The 23,723-nt window shown below is 37.3% G+C and overlaps 1 long non-coding RNA gene across 1 annotated transcript; it reads right to left on the bottom strand.

Annotated features, from left to right (window-relative positions):
- Nucleotides 1–15,832: 15,832 nt before the first annotated feature.
- LOC123571764 (uncharacterized) lies at nt 15,833–21,457 on the bottom strand. The gene is made up of 3 exons (XR_010584669.2): nt 19,135–21,457; nt 18,355–18,571; nt 15,833–17,888 (listed from the first exon to the last, which is right to left on the bottom strand). It is a non-coding gene; the product is annotated as an uncharacterized lncRNA (long non-coding RNA).
- Nucleotides 21,458–23,723: the final 2,266 nt, after the last annotated feature.

Here is a 23,723-nt window from a genome sequence, read left to right as displayed (position 1 = left end):
TAGAGAGGCTGTGCTATACACAAGCTTTGTAGGCTCAATAAACAGTATGTATGCATGGGGGGGAGGAGGGAAGTTCACCTTGGTTCTCTGAAGGTTCACTGGAAAATCAAGTTGTAAAAAGCAGATTAATTGGAGAAAAGGCATACAAATTTATTTAACATGTATTCATAGGAGCTTTCAGGATGAAAACCCAAAGATACAGGGGAAATTGTCCATTTTTATGCTTAGGTTCAACAAAACATGGAAAGCTGTATAGAAATGTGATTGGACAAAAAGGTTGTGATCTAATGCTAATAGACTGGGTAGGGAAAACCAGCAATACCTGTCTGTCTAGATTCTTCTTAGCCTCTCTGAGCATCCATTGTTTCTCCTGGGTATAGGTTAGGACCCACTCTGGAATGGGGTCTTATGACCTACAGTCAAACAAGGTAGCTCAGATATTTTCTTTATGGGCAGTTTTTATACAGAAAGGTGGAGGGAAAGAGTCTTTTTTTTTTTTTTTTTTTTTTTTTTTTTTTTTTTTTGAGACGGAGTTTCACTCTTGTCGCCCAGGCTGGAGTGCAATGGCGTGATCTCAGCTTACTGCAACCTCCGCCTCCTGGGTTCAAGCGATTCTCCTGGCTCAGCCTCCCAAGTAGCTGGGATTACAGGCAACTGCTACTAAGCCCAGCTAGTTTTTGTATTTTTAGTAGAGATGGGGTTTTGTCATGTTGGCCAGGCTGATCTCGAACTGCTGACCTCAGGTGATCCACCCGCCTCAGCCTCCCAAAGTGCTGGGATTATAGGTATGAGCCACCGTGCCCAGCCAGGAAAGAGTAATATTTTTAAGTTTTATTGCTGGTTTGGGGAAAAAGGGATTCTAGTTTCTATGACATGCCTTGAGGAAAAGGGATTCTAGTTTCCATGGATAACCTTAGCAGAGAATGGGACCGAGACAGGAGGGCTGGAGAAGGTCAGAGAAATATTTTTCTTCTGAGGCTGCTGCTGAGGGCTTCTTTTTGGGATATTGTGTTCTTCGACCCAATATATGCCCCATATATAATAATTTCTCACATATACTGAGAAAGTGAGTTCTAAGCACTTACTTTGTTCTAAGCACTTTATATGTAATAATTTATTTAATTCTTAGCGCAACCTTACAAGATACGTACTATTGTTGTGTTCATTTTTCATATAAAGAAACTGAGGCATGAAATTCTTGGTTAGCTTGCCAAAGGTCACACAACTAATGAATGGCAGAGTTATATCCATATTTAAATCCAGGCAGCACAATTCCACAGCCTACACTTATGATGTTAGGCTCTCTTTCTTACAGTAAACAAGTATCTTCCCAAAGTATGTAGATATTGCAATGACTGATCAAAAAACAAATTCAAGAGACACAGATACTAATTATCAGAAGCCAATGAATGTCAGCAGTATGACGGCTTTCATGTTGCAGTTTCTTGAAATTATCTTGGTATCCAAAATGAAGTTTAAATCTCAAATGTCTGGAAAATGTGGACCTAGCACAATTCATCCAACTTGGTGAGCCTTTTCTTCATCTCTCAAGAACAATCAGAGGCTGAATTTTCCAAGAATAACAAGTGGGCTCTGGTTATTTCTGGAGAGCAAAGATCACCTGGGCTGGGTGCAGGACGGACACTATGAAAGCATGATCTCCTGGAAGTATGGGCAACTCGAGAGGCGCACCTGACCTGACCATAAAGAGAGAAGCACAGTCGGGATAGATGCATCACCAGGGCAGGGATCCACGGGTAACTAAACCAATGCCTGCACACCATGGGTCAACACTGAGATGAGAATAGTGTGTCAGCATTCTAAGGCATCTAGCCATCAGATGTAGACTTAAGGCCTTTTGGCCACAGCTGCCTGCAAAGGGTTGGATCTTTGGATCCTCAGGAGACGGATGTCCTAGTAGAACTGTGAAAGTCACAGTCTGTGTACATGGCTGATAAGACAGTGATGACAACCAGTCCTCCATTATAACTATGTGACTATAATGCATTACTATTACCTTCAAAATCCCTGACAATCTTGGTAGACAAACATTTTCTGGGGCAAATAATCGCTAGGATAATGTTCTTACTCCTTTAAGTTTGTTTTAATGACTGTTTGTACATCTCTTTCCTATTTCCCAGAAATGTGGTAAAGATTTTGAGTATAATTAATAGAAAAATAATTATGTATGTGAAAACAAGAGTGAAGATTCTCATACAACACATGAAAAAGTATGATGGGTTTGAATTTTGATAGAGTGTTCACAACATGATTTTAATCACACCCCCAGCTTATAGACTCCAGCATATATGGCCAAGATGTATGTTTAACAGAGTAGGAAGAAGCATTTGCTACTAAACCAGCTATAAGAGTATCCTAAACAAATGGCCGGGCGCAGTGGCTCAAACCTGTAATCCCAGCACTCTGGAAGGCCGAGGCAGGCAGATCACGAGGTCAGGAGATTGAGACCATCCTGGCTAACACGGGGAAACCCCGTCTCTACTAAAAATACAAAAAAATTAACCGTGCATGGTGGCGGGCACCTGTAGTCCCAGCTACTCGGGAGGCTGAGGCAGGAGAATGGCGTGAACCCGGGAGGCGGAGCTTGGAGTGAGCCCAGCTCACACCACTGCAGTCCAGCCTGGGGACACAGCAAGACTCCAAAAAAAGTCCAGAGCAAGTCTAAAAAAAAAAAAAAAGTATCCTAAACAAATAATGTCCACCATGACTAGCACTGCTCACATTCCATTTGCATTTTCTAAAGTAGGCAAGGGTAATGAAATTGATGCACATGTTCTTTTTGCTTGCATCATTTTTTTTCACTTAGCCCAAAACTTATCATTAAGGTCCCTTATCATTTAGTCCAATCTTTGCCTGCTAACTAGTCTATGAACTGAAAATGATATGAATAACTAATCAGCCTAAAACGATCTATGTAAGCCCATTTGTTCCATGCCTCTTTGGCTTTCTTCTGGCTGAGCTTTTGTGACCTCGTGAAAAATGGCTGTTTTATCTGAAAACGTGTTTTATTTCTAGGTAATGGAGTATGTCAACTTCCATTTCTTATGGAATTCACAGACAACAGTCCAGCATAACAAGACATTTCTTACATTCTTATGGGCTTACTCTTTCCCACTATATACTTAAACACAACAGACATCCCAATCTTTACTTACAGCTCTTGACTTCAATACTTGGGTTTTCAATTTCTATAGGTTTTCTTTTATATAGCACAGATATTTAGCTATAGAACAGTCCATTTAGTCTTCCACTCATGTAGCTATGAAGAAAGCACACCTATTTCTTGAGGCATTCTCAGTTAAATGAATTTGGCTCTATCTTCCCAGCTCTTAGTTCTTTCATTAGTGTTAGAGAAAACTTCAGTGAAATTTACTTGTATTCCCTGTAATGGAGCCACCTTTACTCTCATTTTATTGCTGAGAGTTTTAAAATTGGGTTTTCAGGTTTGTAATTATGAGTTTTTTCAGAAAATTCAGATTCAAGCTCTTATGGTTATTGTTAGATTGATTTAGTTGTATATAAGTCTGAAAGAGTTATCACCAATTAATCTGGCATAAACTGTGATATTTATATTACTGATAGAGTCATTTGGTTAGAAGTATCCCCACTGAAGTGGCTTGAAATGATTGATACAGGATATGTCAAGATTCTTAGTGGTTGTTTGTTTTGTTTTGGTTTTTGTTGTTGATTTTTTTCGAGATGGAGTCTCGCTTTGTTGCCAGGCTGGAGTGCAGTGGCATGATCTCCGCTCACTGCAACCTCCGTTTCCCTGGTTCAAGCGATTCTCCTGCCTCAGCCTCCTGAGTAGCTGGGACTACAGGCACACGCCACCACGCCCAGCTAATTTTTGTATTTTTAGTAGAGACGGGGTTTCACCATGTTGGCCAGGATGGTCTCGATCTCTTGACCTTGTTATCCACCCGGCTCGGCCTCCCAAAGTGCTGGGATTACAGGCGTGAGCCACCGCACCCGGCCAAGATTCTTAGTTTTCAATTGCAAGTTAGACTCGGTAAAACTTTTTTTTTTTTTTTTTTGAGATGGAGCCTCACTCTGTCGCCAGGCTGGAGTGCGGTGGCACGATCTCAGCTCACTGCAACCTCTGCCTCCCTGGTTCAAGCGATTCTCCTGTCTCAGTCTCCCAAGTAGCTGGGACTACAGGCAGCTGACACCACGCCTGGCTAATTTTTTGTATTTTTAGTAGAGATGGGGTTTTACCATGTTAGCCAGGATGGTCTCGATCTCCTGACCTCGTGATCCACCTGCCTTGGCCTCCCAAAGTGCTGGGATTACAGGCATGAGCCACCACACCTGTCCCAAACTTTTCTTTTTTCAGTGTCTGAATAAATGTGTATTTTTTGGAGCCCATGGGGCTACAACAACATGAAGACAGGAATCTAGATCATTAGGAGATACAATAAAATTATTTTTTCACTGTCACTCACTTTGTAAAAATAATTGAATTTTTAAATTTCAATCTATCAGTCTCTCTGTATGAGAGATGTTCTGTCTATTAACTAGTCCCCATACTGCTTTCTTTTAAAAGTAAATATTTGCTCAGCTAGATGATATTTAAATTAAAATAAAATGTTTAAAATGTTTGTTTCCTTTATGTATTTCTGGTCATTGAATCTCAAAGATGAAATAATTTTTAAAACTTATTTTTAAATGAGGGAAACAGCCCCCAGTAAGTAGCCTTTATCTGTACATGTTAGTGACAGCACTAGACCAGATACTGAGCTCCTGATTCCTGAACCCCGGTTCTTTGATACGTCACTTTGCTTCTGAAATCTCCAAGGGAGCGGGCATATGTAAATTCCGACATTTACTTTAAATGACAATTTGAGTGTATAAAACATGGGCATTTCATCTGTGAGCCAAGAGTCACAGCTAACTTCTAAGTCGAAACTTCCATCATGGGATTATAGCAGAAAAAAGACTGTACAGAAACAGAGTCGAGGCATAAAGAAAACAAACTATCTATCTTCCCCAAACTCATATACTAGCAAATATCTAATGCCAAAATACATATGGTTTTTATGTTAATTACAATTTAATGTTCACAGCAAGTCTTTTCCAGTTTCTTAGTGTGTGGCCTGCTCCACACACTGCAAAATCCACCATTTCCTGCTTTCTTATTTTGTGAACGATGTGTATCCACTTATCTGTAGCAAGGCATCTATGGCCTACAGATTTGTCTCAAAAGATAAAGGAAACTAACACTTTGTTTAAGTCAAAGATGTTTCAGGTAGTATATTACACATTTAATACAGATTATTTTATTTGCTCCTCACTGTAATCTGTGACATAGGTATCATTCCCTTTTAAAGACAAGAAAAATGAAACCCAAGGTTATATGGATGACATAATATATAATAGTAAAATTCAGAAAATATTTTAAAGTTTAATAAACCAGTCAACTGTGGTAAGCTTTTAGTGCAGTCATTAAAATGATGATGATAAAAAATAGAGTGACAAGAAAAAGAATGTATGAGCATATTATGTTAAAAAGAATATATGGAGGGAGAGGAGCAAGACGGTGGAATAGAAGAAGGCTGCACCAATTGTCCCCCCACCAATACGAACACTGAATTCAACAACTATCTACACATAAGACACCACCTTCATAAGAACCAAAAATTAAGTGAGCACTCATAACAGCTGGTTTTAACTTACTAAAAGAGGCACTGAAAATGGAAAGAAAAACAGTCTTGAATGGCTGAGGCCACCCATCCCCCATCTCCCAGCAGTGGCTGCATGGTACAGAGAATCTATGCAACTGGGGAGGGAGAACACGGTGATTATGAGACTTTGCATTGAACTCAGTTCTGCCTTGTCACAGTGTAAAGCAGAACCAAGCTGTATGTAGTTGATGCTTGCCCATGGAGGGAGCATTTGGAACAGCCCCAGCTGGAGGGGAATCACCTATCCCAGCAGTCAGAACTTGAGTTTTAGCAAGCCTTGCCACCACTGGTTGGAGTGCTCTGAGGCCCTAAATAAACATGAAGGGCAGTCTAGGACACAAGAACTGCAACTTTGTTGTGAGTTCTGGTGCTGAGCTGGGATCAGAACCAGTGAACTTGGAAGGCACATGGCCTCCTGAGACACCAGCTGGGGCAGCTAAGGGAGAAGGGAGTGCTCGCACCACCCCTCCCCCAACCCCAGACTGTACAGTTCATGACTCCAAAAGAGACCCCTTCTGACCCCTTGAGGAGAGAAGAGGAAGAGTAAAAGGGACTTTTGTCTTGCGTTTTGGATACCAGCTCAGCCAACAGAAAGCTAGGGCACTGGACAAATTAATGGGGACCCCATTCCAGACCTTAGCTCCTGGACAACATTTCTAGACACACAGTGAGCAAAAAGGGAACCTGCTACCTTGAAGGGAAGGACCTAGTTCTGGCAGGATCTATCACCTGCTAACTAAAGAAACCCTGGACCCTGAATAACCAGCAGCAATACCCAGGTAGTAGGCTGGGGGCCTTGGGTGAGACTCTACCATGTGCTGGTTTCAGTTAAGACTCAGTACATTCCCAGTTCTGATGGCTATTATAAGAGATTCCATCTGCTTGAGAAAAGCAGAGAAAAAAGTAAAGGAACTTCGTCTTGTACCTCAATTAGCAGGTTGACCACAGGGAAGTAGAGAACCAGGTGGACTCTTGGGGTCCCTGATTCCAGGTCTTGTTTCTGGGATGGCATTTCTGGACCTGCACTGGGCCAGAAGGGAGCCCATCACCCTAAAGGGTGAGTCCCAGGCCTGGCAACATTAACCACAAGCTGACTGAAGAGCCCATGGGCCTTAAGTGAACATTGGTGGAAGCCTGGCAATACTCCCCATGCAACTGTGGTAGTAATGGCGAAGGGATGAGGTTCCCCTGCCTATGAAAAGGGGAGGGAAGAGTGGGAAGGACTGGATCTCATGGTTTGAGAGCAAGCTCATCAACAGTAAAATAGAATACCAGGTAGATTTCTAATGTTTTTGACTCCATTCCCTAGCTCCTGGACAGCATCTCTGGATCCAGCTGGGATCTGGGAGAACTTACTGCCCTGAACAGAAGGACATGAGCCTATCTGCCTTTGCCACTGGCTAATTGTACAGCCTTAGGGTCTTGAGCAAACATAGGCAGTAGCAAGGTTATGATTACTGTAGGCCTTGGGGAAGACCCAGTGCTGTAACGGCTTCAGGACTGACCCAGTGTTATCTCAGTAGTGGTGGTCCAGGTGGCTCAGCATAGAGAGCAAGACTCCATTTTTTGTGAGAAAATAAGGGAAGAGACCAAAAATCTCTGCCTGGCAATGCAGAGAATTTTGGTGTCTTATACAAAACTACCAAGGCAGTACCTCTATGAGTCAGCAAGAACCACAGTGTTAATGGAGTTGGAGTGTCCTCTAATGCAGATATGACTTAGATCACAACACCCAAGTCCTTTTAAATACCTGGAAAGCCTTCCCAAGAAGGACGGTTACAAATAAGCCCAGATTGTGAAGACTACAGTAAATGCTTAACTCTTCAATGCCCAGAAACCAGTGAATACCTTTAAGTGTCAACACCATCCAAGTAAACATGACCTTACTAAATGAACTAAATAAGGCACCATGGACCAATCATGGATAAACAGACATATGTGACCTTTCCGATAGACAATTCAAAATAGCCGTTTTGGGGAAATGCAAAATAATTCAAGATAACAGAGAAGGAATTCAGAATTCTAGCAAATAAATTTAATAGACTGAAATAATTAAAAAGAATTTAGCAGAAATTCTGGAGTTGAAAAATGCAATTGACATAATGAAAAACACATCAGTCTTTTAATAGCAGAATTGATCAAGCAGAATAAATACTCAGTGAGCTTGAAAACAGGCATGAGAAAATACACAGTCAGAGGAAACAAAAGAATAAAGTACACCTACAAGGCCTGGAAAATAGCCTCAAAAGGGCAAATCTAAGAGTTATTGGTCTTAAAGATGAGGCAGAGAAAAAGATAGGGTAGAAAGTTTTTCAAAGGGATAATAACAGAGAACTTCCCAAATCTAGAGAAAGACATCAATATCTGAGTATGAGAAGGTTACAGAGCACCAAGCAGATTTAACCCAAGAAAGACTACATAAAGGCATTTAATAATCAAACTCCCAAAGGTCAAGGACAAAGAAAGGATCCTAAAAGCAGCAAGAGAAAAGAAACAAATAACAAAAAATGGAGCTCCAATATGTCTGGCAGCAGACTTTTCAGTGGAAACCTTACAGATCAGGAGAAAGTGGCACGATATATTTAAACTGCTGAAGGAAAAAAAAAAAACTTTTACCCTGGAATGGTATATTCAGTGAGAATTTCCTTCAAACATTAAGGAGAAATAAAAACTTCTCTAGACAAAAAAAAAAGCCAAAGGACTTCATCAACACCAGACCCATCCTACAAAAAGTGCTAAAGGGAGTACTTCAATCAGAAAGAAAAGGATAATTAATGAGCAATAAGAAATCATCTGAAGGTAGAAAACTCATTGGTCATAGTAAGGACACAGAAAAACCACAGAATATTATGACACTCTAACTGTGGCATGTAAACCACTCTTATCTGAAGTAGAATGACTAAACAATAAACTAATTAAAACTAATAACTACAATAACTTTTCAAGACATAGTGCAATAAGATATAAAAAGAAACAACAAAAGGTTAAAAATCAGGGGAATGAACTCAAAGTATACTTTTTTATTGGTTTTATTTTTGTTTGTTTATGCAAAGTGTTAAATTATGATCTGCTAAAAAGAATGGTTTATAAGATAGTGTTTTAAGCCTCATGGAAACCTCAAAACCATATAAAACAAGAAAATGGCAGGAGTAAGTCCTTATCAATAAATAACATTCACTGTAAATGGATGAAACTCTCCAATCAAAATACATGGAGTGGCTGATGGACTACAAAAAAAACAAGATGCAGTGACTTGTTGCCTACAAGAAACTCACTTCATATATAAAGACACACATAGAGTGAAAATAAAGGGATGGAAAAAAGATATTCCATGCCAACAGAAACCAAAAAAGAGCAAGAGTCACTACACTTACATCAGACAAAATATATTTCAATATAATAACCATAAGAAGATACAAAGAAAGTTACTATATAATGATAAAGGGATCAATTCAGCAAGAGTATATGACAATTGTAAATACATATATACATCCAAGACTGAAGCACCCAAATATATAAAGTAAATGTTATTAGAGCTAATGAGAGAGATAAATTCCAACACATAATAACTAGAGACCACACACTTCAACACCACACATTCAGGATTGGACAGATCCTCCAGACAGAAAATCAACAAAGAAATATGAGACTTACTCTTCACTATAGAACAAATGGACATAATAGATACTTACAGAATATTTCATTCAATGACCATGGAATACACAGTCTTCTCCTAAGCACATGGATTATTCTCTAGTACAAACCATATGTTAGGTCACAAAACAAGTCAAAAAAATTCAAAAATTTGAAATAATATCAAGCATCTTCTCTGACCACAATGGGATAAAACTATAAATCTATAACAAGAGGAATTTTGGAAAGTATGCAAACACATGGAAATTAAACAATATGCTCCTGGATGACCAGTGAGTCAATGGAAAAATTAAGAAGGAAATTTAAAAATGTCTTCAAACAAATGATAAAAGAAACATAGCATAACAAAACCTATGGTGTACGTTTCTGTTATTTATGTTCCCATACTAAGAGTGAAGCTTAGAGCTAAAACTGCCTACATCGAAAGAGAAGAAAAATTTCAAATAAACAACCTAATGATACATCATAAAGAACTAGAAAAGCAAAAGAAACTAAAACCAAAATTAGTAGAAGAAAAAAGTACTCATGATCAGAGCAGAAATGAATAAAAATGAAATGAAGAACAAATACAAAAGATCAATAAAACTAAAACTTTGTTTCTTGAAAAGATAAACAAAATTGACAAACCTTTAGAAAGACTAAGAAGAGACAGAAGACTCAAATAAATATATTTAGCGATGACAAAGGAGACATCATGACTGATACTGCAGAAATTTAGAGGATCATTAGAGACTACTATAAACAACTTTATGCCAATAAGTTGAAAAACCTTGAATAAGTAGATAAATTCCTAGATACATATAATCTACCAATGTTGAACCACGAAATAGAAAACCTGAACAGACCATAAACAAGTAACAGGATCAAAGCTGTAATAAGAAATTTCCCAGCAAAGAAAAGTCTGGGACCTGATGGCTTTACTGCCGAATTCTATCAAACATTTAAAGAACAACTAATATCAATCCTATTCAAACTATTCAAAAAATAGAAGAGTAGGAAATACTTTCAAACTCATTCTGTGAGGCCAGTATTACCCTGAAATCAAAACTAGACAAAGATATTTATATATATATATATATAAAAGAAAAGTACAAGGCAATATCCCTGATGAATATGGATACAAAAATTCTCAATAAAACACTAGCAAACAAAATTCAACAAACACATTAAAAAGATCCTTTATCATGATGAATTAGGATTTATCCCAGGAATACAAGGATGGTTTAACTTATGCAAATCAATCAATGTGATACATCGCATCATTAGAATAAATGAAAAAAAATCGTATGATCATTTCAGTTGATGCTGGAAAAGCTTTTATAAAATCCAGCATGTCTTCATGATAAAAACCCTCAAAAACTGGGTACAGAACTGGGTACAGAAGGAACATTCCCCAACACAATAAAAGCCATATACAACAGACCCACAGCTAGTATGATACTGAAGGGGGAAAATCCAAAAGCCTTTCCTCTAAGATCTGGAACTTGACAACAACGATACCCATTGTCACCAGTTATTCAGCATAATACTGGAAGTCCTAGCTAGAACAATCATATGAGAGAAGAAAAAAGGGCATCCAAATTAAAAAGGAAGAAGTCAAATTACCCTTGCTCACAGATGATGTGATCTTATATTTGAGAAAACCAAAAGACTCCACAAAAAACTATTAGAACTGATAAACAAATTTTGTAAAGTTGCAGGATATAAAATCAACATACAAAAATCTGTAGCATTTTTTATATGTCAACAGTGAACAATCTAAGGAAGAAATAAACAAGGTAATCTCATTTACAATAGCTACAAATAAAATAAAATACTTTAGAATTAACTCAACCAAAGAAATGAGAATTGAAACAAATTGAAGATGACACCTGCCAAAACAGAAGATATTCCATGTTTATGGATTGGAAATTCAAAGTTCTTAAAATGTCTATACTACCAAAAGCAATCTACAGATTTAATGCAAGCCCTATTAAAATACCAATGACGTTCTTCACAGAAATATAGAAAAAGAATCCTAAAATTTATATGGAACCACAAAAGACCTAGAATAGCCAATGCTATTGCAAGCAAAAAGAACAAAATTAAGGAGTCAGATTACCTGACTTCAAACTATATTACAGAGCTATAGTAATCAAAATGGCATGATACTAGCATAAAAACAGACACATAGACCAATGAAACAGAATAGAGAATTGAAAAATAAATTCTTTCATCCACAGTGAACTAATTTTCAACAAAGGTTCTAGGAATATACTTTGGAGAAAGGACAGTCACTTCAACAAATGATGCTGGAAAAAACTGTATCTTCACATGCAGAAGAATGAAACGAGACCCCTATCTCTAGCCATATATAAAATTCAAATCAAAATGGATCAAAGGCTTAAATTTAAGACCTCAAACTATAATACTACTAAAAGAAAACATTGAGGAAACTCTCCAGGACATTGAGTGGGCAAATAATTATTGAGTAATACCCTACAGACATGGGCAACCAAAGCAAAAATGGACGAATGGGATGACATAAAGTTAAAAAACTTCTTGTACAGCAAAGAAAGGAATCAACAATGTGAAGAGACAACCTACAGAATGGGAGAAAATATTTGCAAAATGCCCATCTGAAATGGGATCAATAACTAGAATATATAAGGGGCTCAAACAAATATATAAGAAAAAAATCTGATAATCTGATTTAAAAATGGCCAAAAGATCTGAATAGATCTTTCTCCAAAGAAGACACACAAATAGAAAACAGTTGTTTGAAAATATGCTCAATGTCATTGATCATCAGAAGAATGCAAATAAAAACTACATGAGGTATCATCTTTCCACAGTTAGTTAGATAAATGGCTCTTATCTAAATGACAGTCAATAATAAATGCTGACCAGGATGTGCAGTAAAGGGACCCCTTTAAATTGTTGGTGGGAATGTAAATTAGTACACCCACTATGAAGTGAAATGTATAAGATCCTTAAAAATTAAAATCCAGCACTCCCACTCCTAAGTATGTACTCAAAGGAAAGGAAATTGGTATTTCAAAGAGATAGCTGCACTGCCATGTTTACTGCAGCACTATTCACTATAGCTAAGATTTGGAAGCAAGCTCAGGGTCCATCATCAGATGAATGGATAAAGAAAATGTGGTACATATACACAATGGAGTACTATTCAACCGTAAAAGAGAATGAGATTCTGTTATTTGCAAGATAGGTGGAACTGGAGGTCACTATGTTATATGAAATAAGTCAGGCACAGAAAGACAAACATTACATATTCTCACTTATGTTTGGGAGCTTAAAATTAAAACAATTGAACTCATGAAGATAGAGAGTAGAAGGATAGTTACCAGAGTCTGGGAAGTGTAGTGGGGAGTGAAGGTGGGAGGGAAGTGGGGATGGTTAATGGGAACAAATAAAACCCAGAAAGAATAAATAAGACCCAGTATTTGCTGGCACAAAACCACAGTGAGATACCATCTCACGCCAGTTAGAATGGCGGTCATTAAAAAGTCAGAAAACAACAGATGCTGGTAAGGATGTGGAGAAATAGGAATGTTTTTACATTGTTGGTGGGAGTGTAAGTTAGTTCAACCATTGTGGAAGACAGTGTGGTGATTCCTCAGGGATCTAGAACTAGAAATACCATTTGACCCAGCAATCCTGTTACTGGGTATATACCCAAAGGATTATAAATCATTCTACTATAAAGACACATGCACACATATGTTTATTGTGGCACTGTTCACAATAGCAAAGACATGGAACCAACCCAAATGCCCATCAATGATAGACTGGATAAAGAATATGTGGCACATATACACCATGGCATACTATGCAGCCATAAAAAAGGATGAGTTCATGTCCTTTGCAGGGACATGGATGAAACTGGAAACCATCATTCTCAGCAAACTAACACAAGAACAGAAAAATCAAACACCGCTTGTTCTCATTCATAAGTAGGAGTTGAACAATGGGAACACATGGACACAGGGAGGGGAACATCACACACTGGGACCAGTCAGGGGGTGGGGGCTAGGAGAAGGATAGCATTAGGAGAAATACCTAATGTAGATGTCAGGTTGATGGGTGTAGCAAACCATCATGGCACGTGTATACCTATGTAACAAACTTGCACGTTATGAACATGTACCCCAGAACATAAAGTACATACAAAAAAAGTAAATAATTCAATAGAATTATGACAAATAAATTCAACAGGAGATGTATGAGACTGAGAAATGGGGAATTTTTTCCTTTAATATATCTTCTGATTGATTTTTGTAATGTAGACATATATTCAATAGATATAATTTCTGTTATGTAAAAACTAAAATGCATTAAATGTAGGGTAATACTAAAGATAAAACTAAACATAAATTTTATGGATTTTAAGTGTATTTATAATAATAAGACTAGACAAAATGACTTTTCCTATGTAAAATATTGGACTAGAACCAAGGTCAAACTTGCCATCTGAACGTTTTTTTATGTGTTTAGATTAGCTCGCTTACTTTCTATTTTGTTAAAGGTAAAAAAAAAAAAAAAGTCTTTTTTTCTTTTTTTTTGTGCTTTTACGTGAAGCTTCATGTTAAATGAAGTTTGAAAACCCAAACCAACATTCTCTGGAATGATTAGGATAGAAAAATAGAAATATTGAAAGATTTTGTCTGCTTTTTTCTATTGGAACAAAAATATTTTAACTACGTATCATACAAATCATGACTTTTATACACTATCCATAAATATTTTGTCCATTACCCATTAGCTGAAAAAAATAATGTTTAAAGACAGAAACAGAAAGGTAACTCTGGTTCTTAGATGGACAGTTTCCTTTTTGGTGCCTGGACTTACAATCACTGTAGTACCAACACTGTGCTAACCAAAGCAGCATGGTGCTGGTACAAAAAACAGACACATAGACCAAAGAAATAGAATAAGGAACTCAGAAATAAGGCTGCATACCAACAGAGTAAACAGACAGCCTACACAATGGGAGAAAATATTCACAAAGTATGCATCCAACAAAGGACCAATATCCAAAATCTAAATTAAAATTCTAGAATAAAAAATTACGCTATATCAAAATTTTCTGTGATGGGAATAAAAGCAGATTGGAGAAGAAGAAGAACTGATCAAAGAATGTTTAATAGAAATAATTTGTTTTGAAGAACTGATAAATAAAGGATTGAATAATAAAGATTAGATTCTCAGTGACCTGTGGAGTAATATCCAGTCTAAAATATATAAAGTCCTAAAAGAAATGGTAGGAAAAAAGGGGTTAAAACATATTCAAAGAAAAGCCCAAAAATGTCCCACATTTTGTGACAATGTCAACTTGCAAATTCATAAACTAAGCAGGATTAATATAAAAAAAATCCACACCTAAGCATATTATTGTCACACTGCTGAAAACCAAAGCTAAAGACAAAATCTTGAAAATGACCAGACATAAAAAAATAAATTACACACAGAATAAAGATATGAATGGGATCTGGCTTCTTACCAGAAACAATGAAGGCCAGAAGATGAGATAACATCTCTTAAGTTCTATAAAGTATGTCAACCCAGTATTACTTTTCCATCAAAAATACAGTTCAAAAATTAGGGGAAAATGAAGTCATTTTCAGGTAAGTGTAACTTGAGAGAATCTGTCACCCTCAGATCTGTATTATAAAAAAGAAGTATAATAGCTAAAGATAAATATATGAGATGAAATATGAGTCTACAGAAACAGCACTGATAATACTGAGTATGTAGGTAAATATAAAAATGAAAATTCTCTTAATTCATTTAAAAGATATCACTGTTTAAAGAAAAAAAAGTGGTCAGATGCAGTGGCTCACGCCTGTAATCCCAGCACTTCAGGAGGCCGAGGTGGGTGGATCACAAGGTCAATCGGTTGAGACCATCCTGGCCAACATGGCAAAACCCCATCTCTACTAAAATTAGAAAAGAAATGTAGTATAATAAGTCTATTCCTACTATACTAGTTTAGCATTTAATGGCACTATAAAAAAAGATTATTTATTCTTCATTTATTTATATTTTCAAGGCCAATAAAGCACAGAATTTTTACTTTGGGAAAATAAAGGTCAGAAATAAAATAGTAAAACACATATTGCAGAATATATTTGATAAAATTGTTTCCTAAAACCCTTGAAATTTTCAGATTTTGCTAATTAATTCAAAATCAGAAATTAGTAATCTTTTGCGAAATCCAACTATGTTTGTGAATGAATGAGGTGTGCATATCAGTGTGTGAAATATTTATCACTGGAAGAGATTTTACCTCTAGAGGAGCCAACATATTCCTTTTATGGATATTTCAGAAAATTAAGTTGGTTATCAGCTTAATATAAACTCCTTAATAGATCATAACATCATTCACATCTATTAAAACATTCAGTTGTTGATCCATGCATCCATTCAATAGGTATTTACGTAGTGACTTTTCGTTGGCAGACAGTGTTGTGAGAGTACAGCAATGGCAAAATCTCCACTCCCACAGATCTTTTCTTTCAATGAGAAGGGGAAAAGAAGAGAAATAAATAATATGGAGAAAACACAAATGCAAAGGATATACAAGTGCCACGCAGTGGAGAATGGAATTTGTTGAATTCATCAGGAAAGGACTTAATGAAAAGATAACAACTGAGAAAAATTCTAAAATTGTGGAAGCAAAATACCATATGCAGAATACTAGGCAGAGATTTGCTGCAGAGGAATTAAAAAAAAAAAAAACACCACACGACCAACAAAACAACATTTACCCTGAGGAAGAAACACTGAGCATATCTGGAATGTTTAGGAACAGCAAAGAAGTAAGTATGGTTGAAGTCCGCCAAGAAGGGAGAGCAGTAGTGACATATTGTATGAGTTATTGTACGGACTCTAAATGGAATGGAAAACCATCTCATGTAACATATGATGGTAACGGTTTAATTCCAAGATTGCCAGACATTTAAACAAACATAATGCCCATTTACTGCACTTAAGTTTGGTAGTTATAACACATCACCTGGCAGTATAACATTTGCAAATTATTAAATATCATTGTGTGTTCAGTTGCTGTAGCTGAGATCTAAGTATCAGTAGTTAAAACAAATAAATGTTCATTTTTTCTCTTGCATAAAAGTATAGACAGAAGCAAACTAGGGTTGCAAGACAGTTCCATAGTATCAGGGATACAAGTCCCTTCTGACTTCTTCTCTACCTTCTCCAGCGTATTGCCCTTGTCAACATGGTCCAGAATGAATTATGACCAAATCACTATTCTAGTGAGTGGAAAAGATAAAAGGGAAATGAAGGGTTATGCCTTTCCTATAAGAGTGCAGCCGGGCAGTTGTACACCTCATTTTTCCCATTCCCACTGAAGATTACTTCAGCTAATGCTACTGAAAGCGACGTAGGAACATGTACTTTCTATTCTGGTTGGCCACATGCCAAGGTAAAATTAGGGGTTATATTACTAGGCTGGTGCAAAAGGAACTGGGGTTTTTGCCATTAAAAGTAATTAATGCCATTAAAAGTAATGGTAAAAACAGCAATTCTTTTCCACCAATCTATTTCTAGAGAAGAAACGGGTGATGGATGTTTGACAATTAGTATTGTCTAGTTTAAGCAGATTCAAATAACTATTTTATTTTAAAATGTATTAAACATCTTTAAAAACAGTGTGAAATCAAAGAAAGAATATCTGACAAAGGGCCAAGGGATACTGGTGCTCTCCCAGATCTACCAAGAACTAGCTGTGCAACCTTGAAGCAGTCACTCGACTCCTCTTAAATTTGGTATGCCATCTGTAGCATTGAACTAAAAATACTCAGCTGCACCTAAGCAAAAGATTCTCCCTAAAACTTTAGACAAGTCATTTTTATCAAATGTATACTAATTCTAAAATATTGAGGCCTATACAATGTTATAAAAACTCAACCGCAGAAATATCTGGCTTCCAGCCCAAGGCATACCAGATGTGTCTCTTAAAAGCCAAAAGCAATTGTCTTTATCTTTGAAAATTAAGAGAAAAAACAATCCAAAACTCAAAGTGAATGTAATTTTTTCTACCTCTGTTCAGATGGAACTTTGCAATTGCCTCACTGATGGGGCACAATGACCCGGCTGAATGCACCATAGGATAACTGGCTGACATTCCTGACATCACGGCTGATAGGCCAGCCAGATAATCTTCCAGCATGAATATAAGAAATGAGCAGTTTGTATTTGTACAGTTAATGTGGTTGCCACAGTATTTATTCATGGAAAGCTATTAGTTGCGAATGTGCCAGATAACTCTAAGAAGTGCTTTACTTGGGTTCATAAATCACAGAAGATGCTGAGATGTGGTCCTATGTTGGATCTTGTCAGAGATTTTGTCTTCTTCATTGAACACATTTCTTCATAGCCCATTTGTGGTTCTGCTTTCTTTGCTATCTACTTTCCAATGCCAGAAGAACATTCATTCACAGGGCCAAAGCCAGTCATGGCAAAAACCAGGTCCTTTGCTCCTCTTTCCATGAATGTTATGAAGTCTCCCTCCATAAACAGAGAAAGGAAATTTGTTAGTCTTCATCTTGTGGCCAGAGTCAGAGTTCCCCGGAAAACCATTTAGTCTGAAGAAAATAGTATCCAGCCATAAAACAAAAAGAAATATTCTAGTGTCTACTAACATTGTAATCTAATACATATTTAAGAGAAAATAATAAAGAAGGGTCTCAAACAAAAAAAAAACAAAAATATAGAATAACATCTCTTCATTTAGGTACTAACACTGTAATCTATCAGAAACAATGATAGTGATTTAATGCTACACTTTTTATTTTGATAACTTTTAACTTGAGTGAGAAATATGATTAAAATAAATGATTAAACATATGCTGCTTTACATAAATCAAATGTTCTGTGGAAATCAGTGATTTTCTTTAATGGGTTAATTTGGTGTTCTGTTTAGAAAGCAAAAACCAGATGTGATGACAGAGCACAAAAAGATAGATGTTCATACCTGCAATAGCAACAACAACCTCCGCAGTTAATTTGACAGAATGAATTTCTGTGGATGCATTTAATAATTGAGGTGCTGAGTAAGTTCAATTTATTCATTCTGGTCTACTTCACACAATGGGGGTTGAGTCACTGGAATAAAATTCTCGTGCTTTCAGTCTCAATCTGTCTTTTGTTTACATTTTCTTTTTCTTAAGTCAGGCATTTGGTAATATGGGCTGAAAAAAACAGAAGACAAAGTATCAGTGCACAGCAAAATCTTTCAGGGTCTACAATTACTCATCCTCTCTATAGCTAATTTTGTTATGAATACTTTTGTAAAGTGGAGAATAGTTACCCTGATGTTAAAAATAAATCTTCAAAAACTAATTTTGGCATTTGAACTACAAAAATAGTTGTGTTAGTAAAAAGATCATTTACTTGAGTCATAAAATTAGGACTTGTATCATGACTCCACCATCATTCAGTGATTCAATGAATATACACATATATATCATATAAACTAACTGTTATGCTGTGGGCAGTAAACAAATATTAGTTTATATTCTAACTTAAGCATGAGATTTAACATAAAAGTCTTTACAGTACACTGGGTTAAGAGCATTAACTCTGGTGCCAGACTGCTTGGGTTTTAATCCTGGCACTTCTGACTTTGCGTCTTCTGTGCCTCACTTTCCTCACCTGTAAAACTGGGATAGAGTATTAGTCCATTCTCAAACTACTATGCAGAAATGCTCAAAACTGGGTAATTTGTAAAGAAAAGCAGGTTTAATGGACTTACAGTTCCACATGGCTGGGGAGGTCTCACAATCATGGCAGAAGATGAAGGAGGAGAAAAACGCATATCCGACATGGCAGCAGGCAAGAGAGCATGTGCAGGAGAACTGCCCTTTATAAAGCCATTAGATCTCATGAGACTTACTCACTATAACGAGAACAGCATGGAAAAATCCCACCCCCATGATTCAATTCCCTCCCATCCGGTCCCTCCAACAACAATATGTGGGGGTTATGGGAGCTACAATTCAAGATGAGACTTGGGTGGGGACACACCCAAACCAAATCAGATAGCTATAGTATATACTACCTAAAGTTGTTATGAGAGTAAATGGAATTTATTTATTTGTACTGGGGAGAGGGGGCCAAGGATATAAGCCAAAAAGGAAGCTACATGGAGTACCAGCCTTCATCCCACACATTTGGGTCATGCAGAGTAGATGACACTTGAACCTCCTGGCTGGTCATGGACCAATGCAATACAAAGCAGAGCTTAGCCCCAGAGGAAAGAGCTTGAGGATGAGACCACCAGCAGGGGTCAGAGAGAAGATGTGGCAGAATCTCTCAAGGGCTAACCATACCTGAGGGACCAGCTTGGGTCTCAGTGCCCGAGTCGTGGGGCCTGTTGACGCCACCAGCCACACACCCTGTGTCCTTAGGCAACAGTTTATGCCTGTGGTAATGACAAATAGGAAAAGCGATGCGATAGCAGGCAGTCATATGAGAAGACAGATGTCTTTTTCCTCTTCCTCTTTCCACGCCGATACAATAAGCAAAAGTGCTGGGAAGGAACTTGGTGAATAAGTTTATATCGTACCCTGGCGGAGCTCACTAGTTGATAAGGCAAACATGCAAACAAAGAAATACTGAACAATTAGCTTAAGGACTTTATAAAGGTATTGTTTGTGTTGGGTCCTGAAGGATGAGTATGAATTCTCCAAGCAGGCAAGGGAGAGAAAAAAAAAATCTAAGTAAAATCTGATGCAGATATCAAGAGGAAATTCTCTGAGGCATAAAAGTGCATGACATGTTCCCAAAAGAAGTACTCAATTAGAATTATGGGCACCAGGAGACAGGCGGATGAGAAAGAAGTTATAGAGGAGGCAAGAAAGAGGTGCTCCGGGATGGAAGGTGGAAAGACTTTCATACCAAGTATTGAAGGGCATTCCCTTTATATCCAGACAAAGGTTAGAAATGTATTCTGTAGGAAATTAGGAACCATTGAACAGCAACAACAACAAAAAATGGAGACTTTTGAGTCTCATGTGTCATAAATTATCTTTCTGACTTTTTAAAACAAAATAATCAAACTGGTGGGGAATGATTTCAAGAAGAATATTTGATATAAGAAATTTTAGGAAAAGAAATAAACACCATTACAGGGTTGCAAGGGAATTTATATAGATGCATTTTACTAGACCAGAAATCTCCTCAGGCACTAGAAAACCATCACAAACCATTAATTTCATGGTTGCCTGCTCTGTTAAACCCTATGATTTATTTGTTCCATACATACACACGTACTTACATACATACAGATGTACCTACATACATACCTAAATGGACTGGCCACAGAAATACCCCCAAACTATGTGATGCTGATAAATACATAGTAGCATTTGCTAGAGATTCAACTCTATATTGACCCCACTTTAGCTCTCTATTTGACCCTTTCTTTTTTTCCAATTGGGAGAAGAGGAAAATAAGGCAAATGAGCCACAATTTTTGGCAAAGCAGATTTAAAATAAGGTCTGCCAAGTTCAAAATTGAAAATGCAGCAGCTGTTTGCACAACACATGGGCCAACAAATTCCTGCATGACTGACAATATGCCTTTGCTTCCGGCCTCACAATCCTTGACCAGGGTATTCGTTTCAGCAGCTGTCAGCTAAATCTAGAAAGAAGAAGGTTTCTTCTTACTATAGGGAGAGGAGCCCCAAAAGGAAAGAATTAAGGTTGCATACTCTGTAATGGGAGTGCTTCTAAGGAGAAAATCTGTGCTTCCAATGAGGGGGGAATGTGCATGGGAATAGAAAAGTAACATTTCTCACAATGTGGGTAGATTCAACACAATGCGTGTCCCAAACATTTGGAGAAGTGTTTTACTTCTGCTGCAGAGGAGAGCACCAGGGGCCCAGACATGGTGCATGGGACTAGAAGATACTAACTGCTTTTTGAGAAGGCACCTATGTCTGCCACGGCAACAGTGGAAGTGGCAGGAACAAACACTGAGAAAGTGTCTAAGGCAGTACCATCTCTCACATCAGCCCAGCAGCTGTGAAGGGAGCAGGCCAAAGGCATTTGTGGAATCAGTTCAACAGGGGCAATGGCCACAGGCTGCCAAATGCACAGCCAGCAGATGGAGAAAACTGCCTAAGGCTCAAAATGTAAAGGAATTCCATGATGATAATTGTAGTTAAGAGCACCCAAGGACACAGCAATGATTTAGAGAACAAAAACTTGGGGGAACTGGAAGGCAAATAAATAGCCCTTTTTACCTTCCTCATTCAACTGTAAAACAAATAGGAAGAAAGGAAAGTTGGACATATGGATATAAAATTATCACACTACTGATAAAGCTTATTGCAGAATGTAGCTCAAGATCTGTAAAGTGGCTTGTTTAGGTTTCATCATAAACCAGACATTGGCATATCTGGATAACCAGAAGCCTTGTCTATTGAGGCAGGCTTGGTGAAAGGAATATCTGAATTGTATGTGCTGGGGACAAATTATATCTAGGAAGTGATAAGGAGCTGAAATTGGCACATTCGGACTTCCATGTTCCAGATAACATTATTCACTCTCCCACCCATGGGTAGGAATAAAAAGAGAAAGGATAGAGGTTCTCTCCCTAATGCACAGTAATATTTTCTAGAGAGTGAAGTAGTAATTCTCTTCCCTTCATGGAAATATGAGGGGCATAAAGGGGGAATACTATTACATTAACTATAATAATAGCAACTATTATTTATGAAATGTTTGTTATTTTCCAGCATTGTGCATTGTGTGCATTATCTTAAAACTCACTACAACCCTATGGGTAGGTACTATTTTTAAACCTCACTTTAACAGATGAGGAGATGGAATCTGGAGATTAGGTATCTTGACCACGATTATAGTTATTAAGAGACAAAGTGTGGATTCTGTGCTTCAAATACCTGGATACTTCTGTCTCCTACAAGTGAGAATTGTGAGTTCCTTACAAGGAAGGAACATTGTAAGGAACAATGTAAGGAACATTACAAGGAAGGAAGTGAGAATTGTGAGTTCTCTGTCCAGGAAGACAGAGACTGGGGAAGGATAGAAGTGAGTTTGAGTTCTATATATTGGAGGAGGTGAGGGCAGGAGAACTGACAAATAATTCTTGGGTTAGTTATAACCTACTCCCTTCAGATGCTGAGTTCCCTGTTAGATAAATTCTTCAAAGTAAAAATATATTGTTTCACAGAAGCTTAGGGTTACTTAATTATATCACATACATAGAAAACATAGTCCCATATTCTAAGCATATACAGAGAAAAAGCTTATAGATATGAATGTGGGTGATGGTCAACTTACCTAAGCTTTGAGTCACCATCTTTTTACCTGTATCTATATCCTTCAAATATTGCTGATGAGAGACAATAGTCCGTTTCTATAATAAAATAGTATTCTTTTGCAAGTATAGTGCAAGATTATGCCAAATGGAAGTACTTACAGTCCAAGACACTTACATTGTCATCAACCTATGAAAAGCAACCCAAACTCTACAGACGGTTGGGTGATTTATAGTAAAGCTTTTTAAATTCCTACCATTTGGTGGTAAAAAGAGCAAATAGGATAAAACAGCTATCTTCATATGTGATTTGAATAGTTCAATGAGAAACAGAAAACATTGGGATATTTTTATCTCTGTGAATTTGTTACTAAGTGGCCTTCATATGCTTTTTGAAGCCCTAATCTTTTCCCCATCTGGATCATAATATAATATACATAATATTCCACTAAATAAATACAAAGATGTTTATAGTACTATTTGCATAACCTCTTTTGGTAGATTAGGACAATATTATATAAAAATACCATCTCAAGGGAAGATTAAGTTTTGACAGAGGTGTCAATAACTCACATTTGGTCTTTGGTGTCCCTAATTACCATCCTTGCTTTCTCCAGGTATACAGAGCTCCTGCCTCTCCAGACTTCTCCTACCATGAAGATAAATGATCTGGTTAATAAATTAATGCAAGTCTCTACAGATTTCTGTTTTAAGATTAGTCTATAGCATGACTGCAGAGTGAAAACAAGGCAATAGATATATGGAATCCCAAACACAAATAAAGGAAATTTAGAGGAAGGAAAATCTTACTGATTTCCTTAAAATTACACCACCACCACCTACATGACACCATTTGTCCCACCTCTGAATGTTAAGGCTAATTCATAGAATTATCAGCTATAGAAAGAGATTTAAAGTTTGTAAGTTCAGGGATAAGCAGAATAACAGAGTCCAGTGGTTCTGGGAAGGCCTCTCTGCTATCCCAATAGCTTTTATACACAGAGGATTGCTAACTAAAATCCCCAAATTAGAAAGTGTCATTTTGTTGTCATCTTTTTA

Source organism: Macaca fascicularis, chromosome 2 (genome assembly GCF_037993035.2).
Source record: "Macaca fascicularis isolate 582-1 chromosome 2, T2T-MFA8v1.1".
NCBI classification, from domain to species: domain Eukaryota; kingdom Metazoa; phylum Chordata; class Mammalia; order Primates; family Cercopithecidae; genus Macaca; species Macaca fascicularis.
This window is presented reverse-complemented; position numbering and strand designations above follow the sequence as displayed.